The following is a 21,440-nucleotide window of genomic DNA, read 5'->3' as shown; positions in this document are numbered from 1 at the left end:
GGACGTCGTCCCCACAGTGACCGTACGTACATACCACAACCAGAAGCCATGGATTACAGGCAACATTCGCACTGAGCTAAAGGGTAGAGCTGCCGCTTTCAAGGTGCGGGACTCTAACCCGGAAGCTTACAAGAAATCCTGCTATGCCCTGTGACGAACCATCAAACAAGAAAAGCGCCAATACAAGGCTAAGAATGAATCATACTACACCAGCTCCGACCCTCGTCTTATGTGGCAGGGCTCGCAAACTATTACAGACTACAAAGGGAAGCACAGCTGCGAGCTGCCCAGTGACACGATCCTACCAGACGAGCTAAATCACTTCTATGCTCGCTTCGAGGCAAGCAACACTGAGGCATGCATGAGAGCATCAGCTGTTCCGGATGACTGTGTGATCACACTCTCCGTAGCCGACGTGAGTAAGACCTTTAAATAGGTCAACATACACAAGGCTGTGGGGCCAGACGGATTACCAGGACGTGTGCTCCTGGCATGTGCTGACCAACTGGCAGCTGTCTTCACTGTATTGCACTCCACACTGCCCTTTCCCACCTGGACAAAATGAGCACTTATGTGAGAATGCTATTCATTGACTACAGCTCAGCGTTCAACACTCAAAGCTCATCACTAAGCTAAGGATCCTGGGACTTAACACCTCCCTCTGCAACTGGATCCTGGACTTCCTGACGGGCCGCCCCCAGGTGGTGAGGGTAGGTAGCAACACATCTGCCACACTGATCCTCAACACTGGAGCTCCACAGGGGTGCCTGCTCAGTCTCCTCCTGTACTCCCTGTTCACCCACGACTGCATGGCCAGGCATGACTCCAACACCATCATTAAGTTTGCAGACGACATAACAGTGGTAGGCCTGATCACAGACAACGACGAGACAGCCTATAGGGAGGAGGTCAGAGACCTGGCCGTGTGGTGCCAGAATAACAACCTATCCCTCAATGTAACCAAGACTAAGGAGATAATTGTGAAATAAAGGAAAAGGAGGACCAAGCACACCCCATTCTCATTGACGGGGCTGTAGTGGAGCAGGTTGAGAGCTTCAAGTTCCTCGGTGTCCACATCAACAACAAACTAGAATGGTCCAAACACACCAAGACAGTTGTGAAGAGGGCACGACAAAGCCTATTCCCCTCAGGAAATCAAAAAGATTTGGCATGGGTCCTGAGATCCTCAAAAGGTTCTACAGCTGCAACATCGAGAACATCCTGACTGGTTGCATCACTGCCTGGTATGGCAATTGTTCGGCCTCTGACCGCAAGGCACTACAGAGGGTAGTGCGTATGGCCCAGTACATCACTGGGGCTAAGCTGCCTGCCATCCAGGACCTCTACACCAGGCGGTGTCAGAGGAAGGCCCTAAAAGTTGTCAAAGACCCCAGCCACCCCAGTCATAGACTGTTCTCTCTACTACCGCATGGCAAGCGGTACCGGAGTGCCAAGTCTAGGACAAAAAGGCTTCTCAACAGTTTTTACCCCCAAGCCATAAGACTCCTGAACAGGTAATCAAATGGCTACCCAGACTATTTGCATTGTGTGCCCCTCCCAACCCCCCCAACCCCTCTTTTTCGCTGCTGCTACTCACTGTTTATCATATATGCATAGTCACTTTAACTATACATTCACGTACATACTACCTCAATTGGGCCGACCAACCAGTGCTCCCGCACATTGGCTAACCGGGCTATCTGCATTGTGTCCCGCCAACCCCTCTTTTACGCTACTGCTACTCTCTGTTCATCATATATGCATAGTCACTTTAACCATATCTACATGTACATACTACCTCAATCAGCCTGACTAACCGGTGTCTGTATGTAGCCTCGCTACTTTTATAGCCTCGCTACTCTATATAGCCTGTATTTTTACTGTTGTTTTATTTCTTTACATACCTATTGTTCACCTAACACCTTTTTTGCGCTATCAATTAGAGTCTGTAAGTAAGCATTTCACTGTAAGGTCTACACCTGTTGTATTCGGCGCACTTGACAAATAAACTTTGATTTGATTTGATTGTGTGTAGATTGATGAGGACATTTTTTAACCAATTTTAGAATAAGGCTGTAATGTAACAACATTTGGAAAAAGTCGAGGGGAATACTTTCCAAATGCACTGTATATTCTATTTGTTGAGATTGACAGTCTATTTATTGTGCTATTGGTTGTGTGGAGCATTGGCACACAAACCTATTGGTGGATTTTTTTTGGCATATATTTTATATACTTATAAATATGGCATCAAAATGTTGAAAATCTAATTTCTCCCAAGCCGATGATTGTCTGATTGTAGTGTAGGCCTCAATGAAACAGGCAGGGAGAGTAAGCTCGTTCGTTGAGGTCAGTGAACCCTCAACCTTCTGGCCCGTAGCCCTCAGGGGCATTGACTTTACCACAAAAGCATGTTGAATTGGCAAAGTCGATATCCACGTTTATAAACACAAGATCGCTACAGTTATTGTTATTTGTGGTCGTAAACATTATTTTGAGTTAATTCTATGAAGGGGAAGGGTGTGCTCATTTTTTACAGTACAAGGGGAGAGTCATGTGAAAATACTTTTTACCTTGGGGAGGGGGATGCACTTTTTTTACACCTTCAATTGGGCCAGTCCCGATGACACCTTCAATTGGACCAGTCCCTATGACACCTTCAATTGGACCAGTCCCTATGACACCTTCAATTGGGCCAGTCCCTATGACACCTTCAATTGGGCCAGTCCCTATGACACCTTCAATTGGACCAGTCCCTATGACACCTTCAATTGGGCCAGTCCCTATGACACCTTCAATTGGACCAGTCCCTATGACACCTTCAATTGGACCAGTCCCTATGACACCTTCAATTGGACCAGTCCCTATGACACCTTCAATTGGACAAGTCCCTATGACACCTTCAATTAGGCCAGTCCCTATGACACCTTCAATTGGGCCAGTCCCTATGACACCTTCAATTGGGCCAGTCCTTATGACACCTTCAATTGGGCCAGTCCTTATGACACCTTCAATTGGACCAGTCCCTATGACACCTTCAATTGGACCAGTCCCTATGACACCTTCAATTGGGCCAGTCCCTATGACACCTTCAATTGGGCCAGTCCTTATGACACCTTCAATTGGACCAGTCCCTATGACACCTTCAATTGGACCAGTCCCTATGACACCTTCAATTGGACCAGTCCCTATGACACCTTCAATTTCTAACTTTCTCTAATCTGGTGCACACCTTCAGAGCTCCGCCCAAGCAATGCATTTCATTGGTTTGACGTGTTGCGAGGTGTCACTGATTTACAGCGGGTTCCGACCCCTCTTTTTAGCTGATTTCTGCCATGGAAGTTCCCAGCAATATAAGGAGGGTGAAACGTCATATGAGGACGACAATGTCAAATGTCCTCTCAGAGACAGGGAATGAAGAGAGGGAATGAAGAGAGGGAATGAAGGGGCTGCAGCACTGAGTGAGATATAAGTTCTACAGGCTGCTCTTTGGAAGCTCTTTCAAGAAAAGACTGGATCATTGACTGGAAGCAAACCTAATCCAAGGCAGAATCTGAGCAGTATTGAGCATAATGTGAATGCACTGCAGTTTGTGTGCGTGGGATGCATTCCTCCTCGTGTGAGTGGGAGGGAAACCAGTATGGTGCAGAAATGCATGTGGGTGGGACTGCGCTATACACCATCACAATGATCATAATGTGATTCAGTACAAATACACCAGTAACCACTGCATTCACATTGCCCCTAAATGTCTACTCAGATCTGGCCTTAACAAACAGACACACAGATGTAATACATCCTGCTCATACAACTAATCTCTGTCATCATGTATACACACACCCTCTCTCTCGCTAACTCACACAGGAAAAACAAATGAATTACCATTAGTAAATATTTGATTTTTCTCTTTCGTTACTGCAAAATATTAAAACATGTTTTAAAGCTGCCTAAGTTGTCTGTCTGCACAGAGCGGTCTGGCTGGATGGGATCACTATTTGGGGAGACAAACGTGTGACTCAGTCCTCTGATTCAGAGGTGGCCTACAGTACAGTCGTGGCCAAAGGTTTTGAGAATGACAAATATTAATTTTCACGAAGTCTGCTGCCTCAGTTTGTATGATGGCAATTTGCATATACTTCAGAATGTTATGAAGAGTGATCAGATGAATTGCAATTAATTGCAAAGTCCCTCTTCGCCATGCAAATGAACTGAATCCCCAAAAAACATTTCCACTGCATTTCAGCCCTGCCACAAAAGGACCAGCTGACATCATGTCAGTGATTCTCTCGTTAACACAGGTGTGAGTGTTGACGAGGACAAGGCTGGAGATCATTCTGTCATGCTGATTGAGTTCAAATAACAGACCCGAAGCTTCAAAAGGAGGGTGGTGCTTGGAATCATTGTTCTTCCTCTGCAATCATGGTTACCTGCAAGGAAACATGTGCCGTCATCATTGCTTTGCACAAAAAGGGCTTCACAGGCAAGGATATTGCTGCCAGTAAGATTGCACCTAAATCAACCATTTATCGGATCATCAAGAACTTCAAGGAGAGCGGTTCAATTGTTGTGAAGAAGGCTTCAGGGCACCCAAGAAAGTCCAGCAAGCGCCAGGACCGTCTCCTAAAGTTGATTCAGCTGCGGGATCGGGGCACCACCAGTACAGAGCTTGCTCAGGAATGGCAGCAGGCAGGTGTGAGGGCATCTGCACGCACAGTGAGGCGAAGACTTTTGGAGGATGACCTGGTGTCAAGAAGGGCAGCAAAGAAGCCACTTCTCTCCAGGAAAAACATCAGGGACAGACTGATATTCTGCAAATGGTACAAGGATTGGACTGCTGAGGACTGGGATAAAGTCATTTTCTCTGATGAATCCCCTTTCTGATTGTTTGGGGCATCCGGAAAAAAACTTGTCCGGAGAAGACAAGGTGAGCGCTACCATCAGTCCTGTGTCATGCCAACAGTAAAGCATCCTGAGACCATTTATGTGTGGGGTTGCTTCTCATCCAAGGGAGTGGGCTCACTCACAATTTTGCCAAAGAACACAGCCATGAATAAAGAATGGTACCAACACATCCTCTGAGAGCAACTTCTCTCAACCATCCAGGAACAGTTTGGTGATGAACAATGTCTTTTCCAGCATGATGGAGCACCTTGCCATAAGGCAAAAGTGATAACTAAGTGGCTCGGGGAACAAAACATCGATATTTTGGGTCCATGGCCAGGAAACTCCCCAGACCTTAATCCCATTGAAAACTTGTGGTCAATCCTCAAGAGGTGGGTGGACAAACAAAACCCCACAAATTCTGACAAACTCCAAGCATTGATTATGCAAGAATGGGCTACCATCAGTCAGGATGTGGCCAAGAAGTTAATTGACAGCATGCCAGGGCGGATTGCAGAGGTCTTGAAAAATAAGGGTCAACACTGCAAATATTGACTCTTTACATCAACTTCATGTAATTGTCAATAAAAGCCTTTGACACTTATGAAATGTTTGTAATTATACTTCAGTATTCCATAGTAACATCTGACAAAAATATCTAAAGACACTGAAGCAGCAAACTTTGTGGAAATTAATATTTGTGCCATTCTCAAAACTTTTGGCCACGACTGTAGATAACAGAGCTCTAGGGCTTGCTGCAGGGCCAGGCCTTCTGCCTCTCCATCTCTCTCTGGATGGTGGAGGAACAAAACCACCACACCCAGCTCCCTCACATCTTTCCCTGCTTCCCTCCCCATTACGATGAGCTCTCATGCTAGATATTTCATCCTAGCCTGCCCAGCCCAGGCCCAGCATTCCGTTAGAGTACAGCAGGAACAACTGCTGATGTCCTTGCTCCAGCAGGCAAGAGCCACTGACCTGGTCACATGGGACAAGCTTAGCCTGGTCAGTATTGGGCTCTGTGGTCTTGTTAAGATTCCAGGGACAGACAGATTTGGCCCTCTGTCCCTGTCAAAAGACTCTCTGCCTTTCTTTCTCATTATGTCTTTCTTTTCTTTCTCCTTAGAAGATGAAGATGGGTAAAGCAGATTCAACCCATGTTCTCAGGGGGACTTGATTCATTTCTAACCTTCACACCACATACTAAATCCCTCCTGTCAAATCAACAAGAGTCAATACACAGTGTCAACAAAGAGCTGATCCAGCCCTGAGCATGGTACTGAGAACAAACACAGCTACAGGATGAGTATAATAGCCACAGTAAATATCTATATGCTACAAGACAGGCCAGAGCCAAGTAGACTAGCCATGCAGGAAAGCCAAAACCTTGCCATAATGTTAGAATAGCAATATCGGAAGAAGCAGCTTTGAGTTTTTTTATGTGATTTTATTAGGATCCCCATTAGCCGACGCCAATGGCAACAGCTAGTCTTACTTGGATCTGACGCATAACAAAAAAGACATTACAAACAAAAGCCTTCACAATTTACATACATTTATGAAACTTAGCAGAAGCTCTTATCCAGGAGCAATTAGAGTTAAGTGCCTTGGTCAATGGCACAGGCAGATTTTTTTACCTAGTCGGCTCGGGGATTCAAACCAGCGACCTTTCGTTTACTGGCCCAACACTCTTAACCGCTAGGCTACCTGCCGCCCTAGCATCTGGGCCAACGCGGGAACAATGAGCTACTTCTCTGGAGCAAAATAGACATACTATCATTCCCTGTTATACATTGAACGCTGTACACCTTAGTGTGATGTTTTATGTGGAAAATGATTTTGTTAATTCATGAGCTACAAGCTACCATTTTCTATTAGAATGTTATTTTTAAGTACCATTGCATAGTCCATAATCCCTGAGGGGTCATTGACTGACTGGTACGTTGTGAAAAAGCTCTTAAAAGAAAAGGAGAAAAAAAAGAGAATGTACATAAAATAACTCACAGTCAGTCTATCTTGGAGCTGTAAGATGGAGGAATGTCACAATTACAACATAAAGAGATCAAAGTCAAGGTATACTGAACATTGTTCCATTCAATGTAATTGAGAGATTAATAGAGCTTAATGCAAGGTTTGAATAGCAGTTTTCTATCAAGAGCCTCAGAATTTACAGGTATGAATTCCCTGTGCACATACTGCATTAAACATTTCTTTCTGTCTTGAAAGTCCTCACTGCACACACTGCTTTATGATTAGCAATCATTTTCATTACAAAGCTTCAAGGAGAGCAAAATGTTGATGCAAATTTAGAGCAGAGTACAATGGAGCAGCGTGGTTTTCATTATTTTGATGGCGGCTCTGTTGCTGGCTGTGTGTGCAATTTAAGGACTGCATGTCCCCAATATTACAGAAGCATTATTAAGCAGCCACTGTGTAGCATCATACTCATATTCTACAGCCCTGTCCAGGTAACAGAGAGAAAGAAAGACAGAGAGAAAGAAAAAGAGAGAGGTGTTGAATGGATAGTGTGTAGATCCCCAGGCTTGGCACTGCTGATATCGCACAGTAGGCAAGCTTTGTTCAAGGCACAAATTGCAGAGTGCACATACGTTGGACACACACATCCATCCACACACACACACACACGCTAACCTACAACAATGACATGTATTGCCCGCATACATTAAACCACCACACACACACACCCTTAGCACATGTGACTCCTAGTCCTGATTTAACACACCCCTGTCCAGATAGTGCTGCTGCAATGCTTATGTAACCCACAAGCCTCCTGGTGACATTGAGTGTGGTAAAGAGAGAAACCCATGGAGGGAGGGAAGAGAGTAGGATGGAGAGCCGAGGAGGAGAAAGAGAGAGGAGGAGGAAGACTGAGATATTTTAAATGGTTTTAAAGGAAGGGAAGAAAATGAGCTGCACCAAAGATGATCTCGCCTCTTCCTCTTTGGCTGCACTGTACAGGAAGCAGCAACGGCTGTCTGCTCCACCACTTCCTTCTAACTGGGAGAGAGATAGTGAATGTGGACAGGGCTCTCATGGCCCTTCACACCGGTCCAGGTTTTCCCAGAGCCGGGGCTGAGATACAGAGACAGAGGGAGCAGGGAAAGGAGTGAAAGGAAGGAGGCGATAGTAAATCTGTGAGCGGAGCTCTTCAAACACCAGCCTTCTTCTTCCTTCTCTACGTTTAACTGCCTGTCGCTCCCCAGAATACTGATGGGGGCTCTTCAAAGGCACGGTAAATACTGCCAAAGTGTGTGTGTGTATATATATATATGTGTGTGTGTGATTCGTTTAACATGGCTGAATTAGGATTTTCATTCATTCTAAGTGAGACAGCTTCAATAGTGAATTTCTCCATTTTGTTCTCAGAGTTCCCACCTTCTCTCAAATGTTCCCCTGGCTTCAATAGGTCTTAATAACCTGAATACATGTCTGTAATAAGAGGATACAGAGAATCTAAAAATGTTTGTGGAATAGCATACATGATGGATGGTTAACAGCGCTGAGGTGCAAATTGACAACGGTATGTCAACGGAGTCCCTGCCCATCTTCCAAAAACATCTGAGAACCTACTTATTCAAAGAGTATCTTAAATAAGACATCTCAGTCTTAGCCCCCCCTTCTTCTTTTCCTACTGGCACTGACTTTGCTGATTACTTCTTTATTGAGGAAAAATGTGCTTACTACGACTGTGATATGTGGTTGTCTCACCTAGCTGTTAGATTAATGCACTAACTGTAACTTGCTCTGGATAAGTGTGTCTGCTAAACAACTAAAATGTAAAAATAACTCAATGTAAATGGAGGGTAAAAATAAAACGGCAGAAGCCCTAATTCAATTTTTGTAAATATTTTTATTTTTTATTTTATTTTCTTTATTTTACTTTTCTAATTTGTTAATTAGTTTTTTTTTCAGAAGGACTAATGATGACTGACATTAATCTACATGCTATATAACACCATGTCTACCTACTGACATTAATCTACATGCTATCTAACACCATGTCTAAACTACTGACATTAATCTACATGCTATCTAACACCATGTCTAAACTACTGACATTAATCTACATGCTATCTAACACCATGTCTAAACTACTGACATTAATCTACATGCTATCTAACACCATGTCTAAACTACTGACATTAATCTACATGCTATCTAACACCATGTCTAAACTACTGACATTAATCTACATGCTATCTAACACCATGTCTACCTACTGACATTAATCTACATGCTAACTACCAATATTAATCTACATGCTAACTACTGACATTAATCTACATGCTATCTAACACCATGTTTAAACTACTGACAATCTACATGCTATCTAACACCATGTCTAAACTGCTTACATGAATCTACAGCTTAGTCTTTGTAACACCTATACATAACACCTACATAACTGCCTTACTACAATGATTATGTTGTGTCAGAGAGAGTTTAGCAGATGCATACATACAGAGCAAAGTGTACGGGATCTACTACGGGTTTGGTCGTATCACTCCAATCACAACCTCAAGTCAATCAAGGCAGTATATGAGCAGCACTAAACAGACATGACCAACCATGCCTGACAGTTGAGATACAAAGACAGGAGCTCTGTCTAAATGTGCAGACCATAAGCATCTTATGCTTCTATTAATACACAACTCTTAAGTCCACAGAGAGATCAGTCACTTTAAGGTCTAAGGTCTTGGTTGATCAAGGTTAATCTGACTATCGTGTACAGTCAGTGTATGCATTATGACTCCAAAAGAACAATGGGTAACTTGACTAACTATTTTCATTCTTGCAGTTTGTGCATTTGATGGATCGCACGCTATTGATTTACAGGACTTCATGCATGTACATGCACAAACACAATTCCTAGAGTCCCTATTTTCCCACCAACACAGATCAGTATGCGTGAGTAGTTTGGAATGTGCAGGTTAGGTCCCCTGTGTTTGTTCTAGGCTCCAGTTTGCTCCCATGCAGCTCCCTTCTATTCCCCAGACCAGACAGCTGTGCTTCCTGGAGTAGAGTAGACCCACAGAACCGGGCCACGATGTGTTGATGATGAGCAGAGAATCCACTCTAACAACCCTGCATATGCAAACAACATGTCTGTGCTAACCAAACACAGCCTCCTCTCATCACCTCCCGGGAGTGGGAAGGAAGGTGCTCTCTTACAGACCACAAAGAGCAAGTGGTCAAACAAGGAACTCTGTAATTATTCCAGAATTATTGTTTGACGGTGTTTGTGCTATTCTAGGGGATATGATGAAAGCACTTGTGAATTTATAAATTACTTTGCCTGCAAAACTGCAAGGGGAAGTCAGCAGTAAAGGCTTGAACTGCAATCCATAGACCAGGTGAGACCAAATTTGGAATGAAGGGTTAAATACTAGAGGACACCAAGGCCAAGTCAGAGAAGGCCTAGGGTATGTGGACATAGGTAAGTATTTACTGTATGTCACAGGTTACATTGGATGGAATAGAATGGACAGGAAATAGAATGGCCTGTTTATCTGAGTGCAGTGCCCTCTTACAGGAAACCCCCAGTGACCCCGGGGCTATAACGGAATGACCTCCTCATGAAATATTAGTGGGGTTGCTGATGTGCTTTTTATTAGCCCAATGGGAGCGCTTACTTAGTTAAAGATTCATGACCCAAACGGCCATTAGAACAATGCTTCAGAGACTAAATGACAGCCAACAACATGTGGTTCCTCTGATAAGCCTGATGACCACTGCAGTACTATCCCATGTAAACAGACAATCATACTAAATCCTACAGAGAATTAGACAAAGAGGACAAGGTTGAAGACGCACCTTCACCGCTGGATGAGAAATCAGGTTTCCATAAACCCTGGAGAGAGCTGCTGTCCTTTACAGGAGGTCACCTACACAGAGAGACAGACAGAGAGACAGGTTCAGGGATACGTGTAGCAGACGACTTCTATTTTCTGCAGTCTTATTTGAATAAAGCTGATCTGACCACGATTCAGCATGTGGAAGATAAGATGGCAGTGTGTCACCTTGGCCAAACACAAGACCACCAGACACAGCACAAAGGATGGGATGGACAGTCTATGGATCTGAGCCAATGACCAGCTCTTATAATTCACTAACACAAGAATTGTTACTGACCATGATCTTTTCTTCACTCTCCTACACTCACACTCTTTCCATGCATTTTAGCAAAACTGTAGAAATACATTTTTCTGTTTTTGTTTAAGTCACATTCAGCTCCCTGGAGTCAATTCTAATTGTTCCTGAAACCGAGAGGCAAAGTTTTCAAAGTGCTACTTTGAAGCCGATAACAGTCATTTGGTAGCTACAACAGTAAGCCCATACCCTCCAATTGCTCCTCCTTGACTGTGGAGCCATGAGTTACAAATCCTTTAAAAGGGTAACACAGCCCATTATTTCTCCCTTGTGCCCTCCATGTTTCTCTCTAATGTGTGACTGCATGTCTAGTCTGCTTACTTACATTTTGGAGGACACAGTCTGTGTGTTTGACTCTGTGGCAGGCCAGGAACCTTCTGGGAAAAGGAATTATGTGAGGCTATAAAAATATGCAGTGCTTCTGATATCATACCACTCCATATGCATCCCACACAGACCTAGTGAGAGGGAACCGACCATAGCCAGGATTCTAAGCAGCACAGTTGATCAAACATTTAAAGAGACACTGCCTCTGATATACGATGTCAGTGTGGGCATCACTATGAAAACCCCACATCCACACACATATAGGCTGCTCATGCCTCTCACGCTGAACTGAAGACACACAAAGGCAACATTACATTATGGGAACATATCTGGAACATTTGAAGAGAAGCTAATGCACACATATGCAAACAGATACACCTCAAAAGTTGACCAGTTCAAATGGTGAGGCCTACGTTAATGAGGAATACAACCCCTAGTGTTCAGAATGACACACCTGAAACCCAACCCTTCAGTGGGTAACCAACCCTGGGTGGTTACAGTATTACCACCATAGACACATGTGTTTATATACATCCTTGATTACCATCCATCCGAAATGAAATGAAATAAAATAAACAAAGCAAAGCCAGGAGAAAACGCTGATCGTTGAATGTGACAGACGGGCCATGTAGGTGAGACAAACAGGCCATGTAGGTCGCCATTATGGGAAGCCCAAAGCCACTTGTATGACAAACTGAGTCAGTCCATCCCTTCACGCTGGGGCTGAAGCTGAGTCATCCAGTCCATCCTTGTAGGCTGGGGCTGAAGCTGGGTCAGTCCAGTCCATCCCTTCAGGCTGGGGCTGAAGCTGAGTCATTCAGTCCATCCCTACAGGCTGGGGCTGAAGCTGAATCATTGTCATCTTTTTCACAATGGCCAACGATCATGTTAAGATAAAATGTCAGAGGTTGGAAGATAAAGCATTTTGTCTTAAGCACAGACAAGAGAATAATGATTATTAGCTGTGCCTCAGCTACCTATTGGTGAAGGCCTTCATCCAGCCAATAAAGGGAGATGTCACATTATTACTTCCTTCCTGTTCTCCCCGCAGCCTAGAGCGTTAAGACAGCCGGGCTATCCTTCAGACTGACCATTCTCACATTCCCTCCTTTCCCTCTTCCACTTTCACAGGTTGTCAGACACCACCGCCTGCTCTGAGAACATGACAACTCCATACAGTCACAGCAACAGCAAATGACTATCACCTCCCACTAACAGATTGGCTCTCACGGTGGAACCCCTTGGACCCGCACCATCCCAGAGCTTCTCTCTTGGTAACACTATCACATAGATCATGTCCACACACATTATATTATGTACAAAACATTAAGAACACCTGCTCTTTCCATGACATAGACAGCCCAGGTGAACCCAGGTGAAAGCTATGATCCCTTATTGATGTCACTTGGTAAATCCAGTTCAATCAATGTAGATGAATGGGAGGAGATAGCTTAATAAAGAAGGATTTTTAAGCTTTGATACAATTGAGACATGGATTGTGTATGTGTGCCATTCAGAGGGTGAATGGGCAAGACAAAATATTTAAGTGCCTTTGAATGGGGTATTGTAGTAGGTGCTAGGTACACCGGTTTGTCTCAAGAACGGCAACATTACTGGGTTTTTCCATGCTCAAAAGTTTATTGTGTGTACCACCACCCAAAGGACATCCAGCCAACTTGACCCAACTGTGGGATGCATTGGAGTGAACCTGGGCCATCATCCCTGTGGAATGCTTTCGACACCTTGGAGAGTCCGTTCTCCAATGAATTGAGGCTATTCTGAGGGCAAAAGGGGGGGTGTTCCTATTGTTAGGTATACTCAGTTTGTATGTGACAAACATGAGAGCTGTAACAAGATAGAGAGACACTCAATAACAGCATGCCTGTCCTGTGAAAGGTCACCACTACCGTGGCTTTTAAAATAAAATAAAATAAAAATGTAACCTTTACTTAACTAGGCAAGTCAGTTATGGACAAATGCTTATTTACAATGATGGCCTACCGGGGAACAGTGGGTTAACTGCCTTGTTCAGGGGCAGAATGACAGATTTTTACCTTGTCAGCTTAGGGATTCAATCCAGCAACCTTTCAGTTACTGGCCCAACACTCTAACCACTAGGCTACCTGTCGCCCCGGCTTTGAAGCTGCAATATGTAACTTTTTGGATGACCGGACCAAATTCACATAGAAATGTGAGTTCTCATTAAAAGCAAGTCTAAGAAGCGGTAGATCTGTTCTATGTGCAGTATTTCTATGATTCCAGTTCTTAAGTTTAGTTTTAGTGTCTTTTACTTTCGGTTTTGTACACCAGCTTCAAACAGATGAAAATACAGTATTTTGGGTTATTGAAAAGATATCACACAGCAGTTTAGATGCTACTGTCACGTATACTCCCTCTCCGGCCTCTAGGTCATCAGGCTGCTGATTATCCCGCACACCTGTCACATCGTCTCGCGCACCTGCACCTCAGTACACTCACCTGGACTCCATCACCTCCTTGATTATCTTCCCTGTATCTGTCACTCCTCTTAGTACTTTCCTCAGGTATTATTGACTCTGTTTTCATGTCGATGCGTTGTTTGTGTCTCGTGTGCATTGTTTCTTTTATTTATTAAAACACTCACTCCCTGAACTTGCTTCCCGACTCTCAGCGCACTCGGTACAGGTACAATGATTCTCTACACTTGCTTGTTTTTTCACATAAACTGAAATTAGGCAAACTATTAGAATTTTAGCAACCAGGAAATGGTAGACTCATTTCTGCATACTGCACCTTTAATAATAAGGCCTCTGGCTCCAGAGGAGCAGAAGCTCTCTCTCTTCCTCTGGTATTTCAACTAATGAGATCTGAAATGAACATCAACTGATCAAACCAAAAGATGTTACCTTGGCAACAGATTTCCTAATCTGAGTAAAAGACATAGACAAAACAAACAAGTGTATTTGATAAGTAAATCTACAATGGAAGACTTTGCATTTGAAAAAAAAAAATGTTAATAACATAATAGTTAATAGTGCAACTTCTTGTTCCACTTTTGGAACTTTAATTTTGGATGATTACAGAGGAAGGCGAGACAATGATGCCTGTGAGTCATGGCAAATGTGAAAGCAAATATAATGTCAGTGTACCGGGCGTGAATGTGTTATGTTTTTTGAATCCCTGGATAATTTGACTGAGACATGAGTAAGACTTCCTAACATTTGGTTGGGAAAGTCAATATGGCCGAATCAGGTTAGGAGGAGTTCTCAGAGGAGCCATTCGCCATCCAAGCTCCCAGCTTCCTAGATAGGCCTACTCGAATGGAGGCTGCTGAGGGTAGGACGACTCATAATAATGGATGGAAGCCATGTGTTTGGTGTATTTGATACCATTCCACTTATCCCACTCCAGTCATTACCACGAGCCCGTCCTCCCAAATGAAGGTGCCACCAACCTCCTGTGACCTACTCCCCATTATCTTGCTAGAGAGTCTCCTCGGAGCAGAACCTATGAGAGAAAACGGTCGCTGTCTAGGTGCCGAAACTGCTGAACGGACGCTGTCCATTCTAGTGTCACTGAAACGCTGATAATACTGTTTTGTTTTATAAACAAAAATGTATCCACTCACTATAAGAGCATCTGCTAAATTACTGAAATTTCAATGTAAAAAAATAATATTAATAATACTGTTTGTTAAAGCACCACTGACCCTTCGCTCTTAATCGTGATATAGTCACCACAACAACCTCTTCATGAAAACAAGGTTCAATCTTTGAGGATCATCCAATGTTCTATATTAATGGAGACTGGTATTCTCTTATTCTGTTAGCAAACAAACCCAACATTGTGTTTATATTTGTCCTGTTTCGCACATGTACAAACAAGTAACCTATACAAGTATGTAGTGTGAAAAGTGCACATCCCACGTCGGCTCAGGGATTTGAACTAGCAACCTTCTGCAGCCCACTGGCTGCAGAATTAAAGAGCATTCCATTACTCTCTGGATCAGTGGCATTCAAAGTCGGGGACCTGCAGTGGGGTCGGCAAAATGTAAAACAATCATGTCATTTTTTTAGGAACAAAATTAGCGTATTGGACAATATACAAAAGTGTTTGAGAAAGATGTAAATGTAGTTATTGGTTTCGTTTCATTTTAATAAGAGATATAAATGCAATGAATTGAAGGTTATTTGTTGATGTAAAAAAATGTATTTACTGATTGTGTCATTAGATTTGGGGTGGGGTCGCAAGTATTTTTTAGGGGAAAAATGGAGTCCCCAAAAGTTATGGTAAAAAGAATTGGGTCCTTGCTGAAAAAGCTTGAATACCACTGCTCTGGATGATAATTACAGTGATGTGATAGAGCCGTTTGGATGCATGAGCGCAAATCATAATTGAATGCTAAAAAACAAACTTTCAGGCTCTAAGCAGCAGCAGTTTCCACAACCACACTGAGAAGCAAGAAAAGTGAAGCATATTATTATACCTACCTACACAGTGCTTGACTTGGACTGAAATAAGGAGCTCAAGCAGTAGAACATTTGAGGTGCCGGTACTCAGCTCCGGTGAACTCTTGTCCAAGTCAAGCACTGGACATAGAAAAAAAAAAACACAAATGTGATTGTGGATCAAACTCACATACATACAGTACCAGTCAAAAGTTTGGACACACCTACTCATTCAAGGGGTTTTCTTTATTTTTTACTATTTTCTACATTGTAGAATAATAGTGAAGACAGCAAAACTATGAAATAACATATATGGAATCATGTAGTAACCAAAAAAGTGTTAAACAAATCAAAATATACTTTATATTTTAGATTCTTCAAAGTAGCCACCCTTTGCCTTGATGACAGCTTTGCACACTCTTGGCATTCTCTCAACCAGCTTCATGAGGAATGCTTTTCCAACAGTCTTGAAGGAGTTCCCACATATGCTAAGCACTTGTTGGCTGCTTTTCCTTCACTCTGCGGTCCAACTCATCCCAAACCATCTCAATTGGGTTGAGGTCGGGTGATTGTGGAGGCCAGGTCATCTGATGTAGCACTCCATCACTCTCCTTGGTCAAATAGCCCTTACACAGCCTGGAGGTGTGTTTTAGGTCATTGTCCAGTTGAAAAACAAATGATAGTCCCACTAAGCGCAAACCAGATGGGATGGTGTATCGCTGCAGAATGCTGTGGTAGCCATGCTGGTTAAGTGTGCCTTGAATTCTAAATAAATCACAGACAGTGTCACCAGCAAGCACTCCCACACCATCACACGTCCTCCATGCTTCACGGTGGGAACCACACATGCAGAGATCATCTGTTCACATACTCTGCGTCTCACAAAGACACGGCGGTTGGAACCAAAAATCTCAAATTTGTAATGATCAGACCAGAGAACAGATTTCCACCGGTCTATTGTCCATTGCTCGTGTTTCTTGGCCCAAGCAAGTCTCTTCTTCTTATTGGTGTCCTTTACTAGTTGTTTCTTTACAGCAATTCGAACATGAAGGCCATGAAGGCCACACAGTCTCCTCTGCACATTTGATGTTGAGATGTGTCTTTTACTTGAACTCTGTGAAGCATTTATTTGAACGAGATATGGTGCAGGTAACTCTATTGAACTTATCCTCTGCAGCAGAGGTAACTCTGGATCTACCTTTCCTGTGGTGGTCCTCATGAGAGCCAGTTTCATCATAGCGCTTGATGGTTTTTGCGACTGACTTGAAGAAACTTTAAAAGTTCTTGAATTGTTTCACATTTACTGACTTTAATGTCTTAAAGTAATGATTGACTGTCGTTTCTCTTTGCTTATTTGAGCTGTTCTTGCCATAATAAAGACTTGGTTTTTTACCAAATAGGGCTATCTTCTGTATATCCCCCTACCTTGTCACAACACAACTGATTGGCTCAAATGCATTAAGAAGGAAAGAAATTCCACAAATACAATTTTAACAAGGCACACCTGTTAATTGAAATGCATTCCAGGTGACTACATCATGAACCTGGTTGAGAGAATTCCAAGAGTGTGCAAAGCTGTCATCAAGGCAAAGGGTGGCTTCTTTGAAGAATCTCAAATATTAAATAATGTAGGCTATTGAAGATAATAGTGTGAGCTAGGGAAAACAGGCAAAGGTTAGAAGGGCCTACCGGGATGCAATGGCCATGTGGATTGTGCAGATATTATAATTGCCCACCACACACTTCTCTGATCTCAGTTACTATATGTCATTACAAGAAAAAAATGAATTGCAACAGGTTCTCAGAAACTAAGAGCACAATACAAGTCCAGAAATCAATGGCAGTTGTGTTTGCCTCTGACAAGCTTTGTGTTGAGGCCCGGTGCCCCATTTTTATTAACGCCTCCTTCCATCACAACAGAGACGCATAGACACATTTTCCAGATGACTCATATTGCATGATGGGCACTTGGCACACATGGCACTTGTAGCAGTTTGCTTTTGAATCATGCAATCATGTCACTGCGGGGGCTTCCCTGTCTGCTTCCATTTTAGGAAGTTATAGGAACTGGGCATCTCACCCACAGACATGTAATTTTGGTTAACCAAGAACTAAAGTATCACGTAATTGGTCATATGTAGTCTTCCTACAAGAGATTAACAGACATGACACTGAGAATCTCAACTAATCCAAGATCAGTGACAAACTGACATTGTCTGAGAGAACAAACAAATGGGTGAAGGCAGGACACAGTTTATGTGAAGAGACTTGGATGCAGTGCATGACCTCTTTGAATGTTGGCGCCAGCTTTTAGACTAGCTTTCCCTCCAAGAGATTGTGTGGGCACTTGGAACACTGCAAGTGCGTTTTTGCAATGCACAATGAATAAAGAAAAGATTCAAGATTAATCCAAGCATGGACTCAGTTTCAATCAACAAGAGAGATTCCTTTTAGTCAACTGATATTGAAGTGTTCCTGTTGAAAGACTCCACTCCAAGGTATAGGAGAGTGCATGGAGTCAGCTAATTAAAAGAAAACCCTCTACAACTGCTTATGGCGCACTACAATTGGATTATTCCCCTCACTGCATCATGTCCATCCTCTCCCTCTGCAGCCATATCTCGTTCACTCAGGGGCACTGGCACCTTTGCTGACAGGCTTATAGACAGCGCGGTCTACCAGAGCTCAATTTCAGCACCATGGACAGCTCCCAATAGACAACGGACAGAACAGATGGCGGTAATAGGCTACCTTCCCTTCCTCAGCATCAATAAACTATGCTGAGGCAGTCACTCCCCTCATGGACAGTGTTGACACCCTGATGAGCGAGGCATAAACAACCCGTTTCTCTAAAGGGCCTGACATCCCCTTATTCACACAGCCAGTTCTCAGTTGTTGGCTATCTCCTACAGCCATCACTAGTGGTGCAGAAGAATCACTAATGATATAAACATCTCCAAACTGCATAAATGTTTATGCATGTGCATTCTACCAGACTATCTTCTGTTTTGACTGTACTGAGATATATTTCCTTAAGACACACGATAGGAAATACAATTCCATGAATGGCAATAATGTTATTGATACGTGAGGCGAGCAGCAGTGCTTCCACCGAGAAAAACAATGACGATAGAGTAACGAAGGCTCCTCACTGTGCTATGACAGGCTATTACATAACAGCAGACCGGAATGCCCTCATTAGTATTCAATACCCTATTCTGCATTACGATTTTCTGGCATTACACATTACAAATGTTGCACCTGATAGGCTACTAAACAATAAATATAGACTACTATTCGTCGTTGGTCGACTGCTTTATTAAATAGTTTTCAGAAGCATCGTCGCGACCTTGCTTATTCATCCAGGCTACCTCAATTGTCTAGTTTCTCTCACTGTTCGTGCTAGGAGGGGGCATAAACGGCAATCTCACAACCTTGGTCAGTCAGTTTTTAAAAGGACGTGTGGTGATAGCATCTGCGGCAGATAGCCTGTAGTCTTTTATCCAAAATTCATTATATTCGATCTCTATTCATACACAGGTTAGGTTACATTGTTACAATTACCCACAGAAAACGCTTAGCCATGCTTCAATTTCTCAAGGAAAACATGAGCCTATATAGCACATATAAGGTCAAAACTCAGGAATAACCAGGCAATCTAACTTAATAGTGCCAGTATGTGATCAAAGACGAAAACATATGCATGGTGGAAAACATAATCTCTCGTAGAATCTCATGAAATAAAAAAATTGTAATTAAAAAAACATTCACGGAGCCAAAAGCAATAAGACAATTGCCAAATATGTTACAATTTAGCACAACCCCATTTTTGAAATGACATGTGAAACGTAAAAGTCTACAACATACAAAATAACATACCTGGCATAAGATAGGCTATATCAAGGTCGTGACAACTAGACATTAGAGTATTCATTTCATAATTATGAAAAATACGTCGTTTAGAGATCGAAAACACACTGGATTGCAATCTGACGCGGTCGAGAAAAATGTATGGGAAGGAATCATGCGAGAGATTCCTTCATCCCTGTGTTGCCCTAGCGTTATATAACCATGGACAGATACTATGTAACGCCAACAATGGACGAACATGCACGGCTGACTTACCAGGGTGTAGGCTAAGCGTGTTATCCAAATATATTCTAAATGTTTATCAGCTCTCTTTTTGGAATGACAGAAGGTGACCCTGCTTCTTCTGCAAGAGGCTCTGCATCTGCGAGATCACGATGCACGCAGCAAGGGGGAGCTGCAAAGCACTCGCGCACATTGGGGGATGGTCCAACAAAAAGCTATCGCTTGTATCTTTAAATGCTTCAATATTGTCCACCATCAGAGTTCTGTCATGAACATAATACGATGGATTGGAAACATTTTGGTCTGGTCATACAGTTATTTCGTTATAGTCACATTGTAGGCTATGGTGTGATATGATTGGCGAATGCTGCGGCGAGGCTGTAGCCCACTATGGGTCATTTCTATGGGCCCACTCCTACAATTAAAAGTGCAATCAAGATGTCCTGCTACATATTGGTAATTGCAAATGTTTTGAATACCCCTTGAATATGACATAAATGTCTCAATGGGCGGTAGTACAACTCATACAAGGCTATGTCTGCCTAATTAGACATACACAAAAGTAAATGCCATTCATGTGTAATTACATGATTCTGACACTTAGTACATCTGGAAAGAAGACATCTGGGAGTTTGTGAGGAAATTATCAGAAGATAGATAGCAGTTACATAGTTCAGAATACATAACATCAAGCACACATAAAATAATTTTTTGTTTGTTTTTTAAGTCATCTTTCATTGACAAGCTATAAGTGAATTATTGATGCCCAAAGCTGGAAACACATCAGATGGCTTGCACAACATGTGAATGATATCAGAAAAAAATGGGATTGACAGACCTAACAACTAGAAATGGACAGATGTTTTAGTAAGTGGTATCAGGTGTGGTCATGAGATGTTTCCAAGCCAGATAGCAATAGTTCGCATTACATATAAGTTCTAGGGCTTGCTTTGTCCCACCCAGGTCAACTGCATATCCCTGGAAAGCTTATCTCATTGGCTACAAGACTGTCAAGGTGCCATAGTAGCCAATCCCCTGTGTAATGGATGCCTACAGCGCTTAAGCAGGCAACATCAAATATACAGTCACTCATTGGACATTCGATGTTGCTATTAAGTCATAGATCATCAGATAACATTGACAATAGGCTAGATTTGTTCCTACCAACTGAAGGATTAATTTGAAGTAGCTATAGCTCAAACACAGACCAAATCGAAGCTTACCTTGTAAGATGTGTGCTGTTTGGTGAAAACAATGTGTAAAATAAACATTTTAACTCTTGGGGCTGGTGATCAATAATGGTAGGTCACAGGCAGACAAATAATATATAATCATGATCTGTGGAGTCCAGGCTTTCGGTGTGTATCAACGTATTCCGTGTTTAATTTGTTTATGCTTCACAACCTTAACCGGAATGTAGGTAGCAGCCATCTAGAAAGGAGGTCATCTGCTCTGCCTGCCCTTATTCATTCGTATGCCCATATATGGTAGTAAGTCACGAAAGATATGAAGACACTAATCAATAGTCAAAATACTCAGCTT

General features: G+C 42.8%; 1 protein-coding gene across 3 annotated transcripts in view; it reads right to left on the bottom strand.

Annotated features, from left to right (window-relative positions):
• The window catches only part of LOC115165808 (protein kinase C and casein kinase substrate in neurons protein 1), a 52,578-nt gene extending 32,505 nt beyond the window's left edge, over positions 1–20,073 (bottom strand). For 2 of the 3 annotated variants that reach the window (XM_029719205.1, XM_029719208.1), the window contains exons 1-2: positions 19,932–20,073; positions 10,717–10,787 (exon numbers count right to left, since the gene is read on the bottom strand). The gene's annotated coding sequence lies outside the window, so the exon portion shown is untranslated. Of the gene's footprint in view, positions 1–10,716; positions 10,788–11,377; positions 11,430–19,931 lie in introns of all 3 variants that reach the window. The other variant, XM_029719206.1, reaches the window with a different exon arrangement.
• Between the last annotated feature and the right edge of the window lie 1,367 nt (positions 20,074–21,440).

This window comes from Salmo trutta, chromosome 28 (assembly GCF_901001165.1).
Source record: "Salmo trutta chromosome 28, fSalTru1.1, whole genome shotgun sequence".
In the NCBI taxonomy this organism is placed as follows: Eukaryota; Metazoa; Chordata; class Actinopteri; order Salmoniformes; family Salmonidae; genus Salmo; species Salmo trutta.
This window is presented reverse-complemented; position numbering and strand designations above follow the sequence as displayed.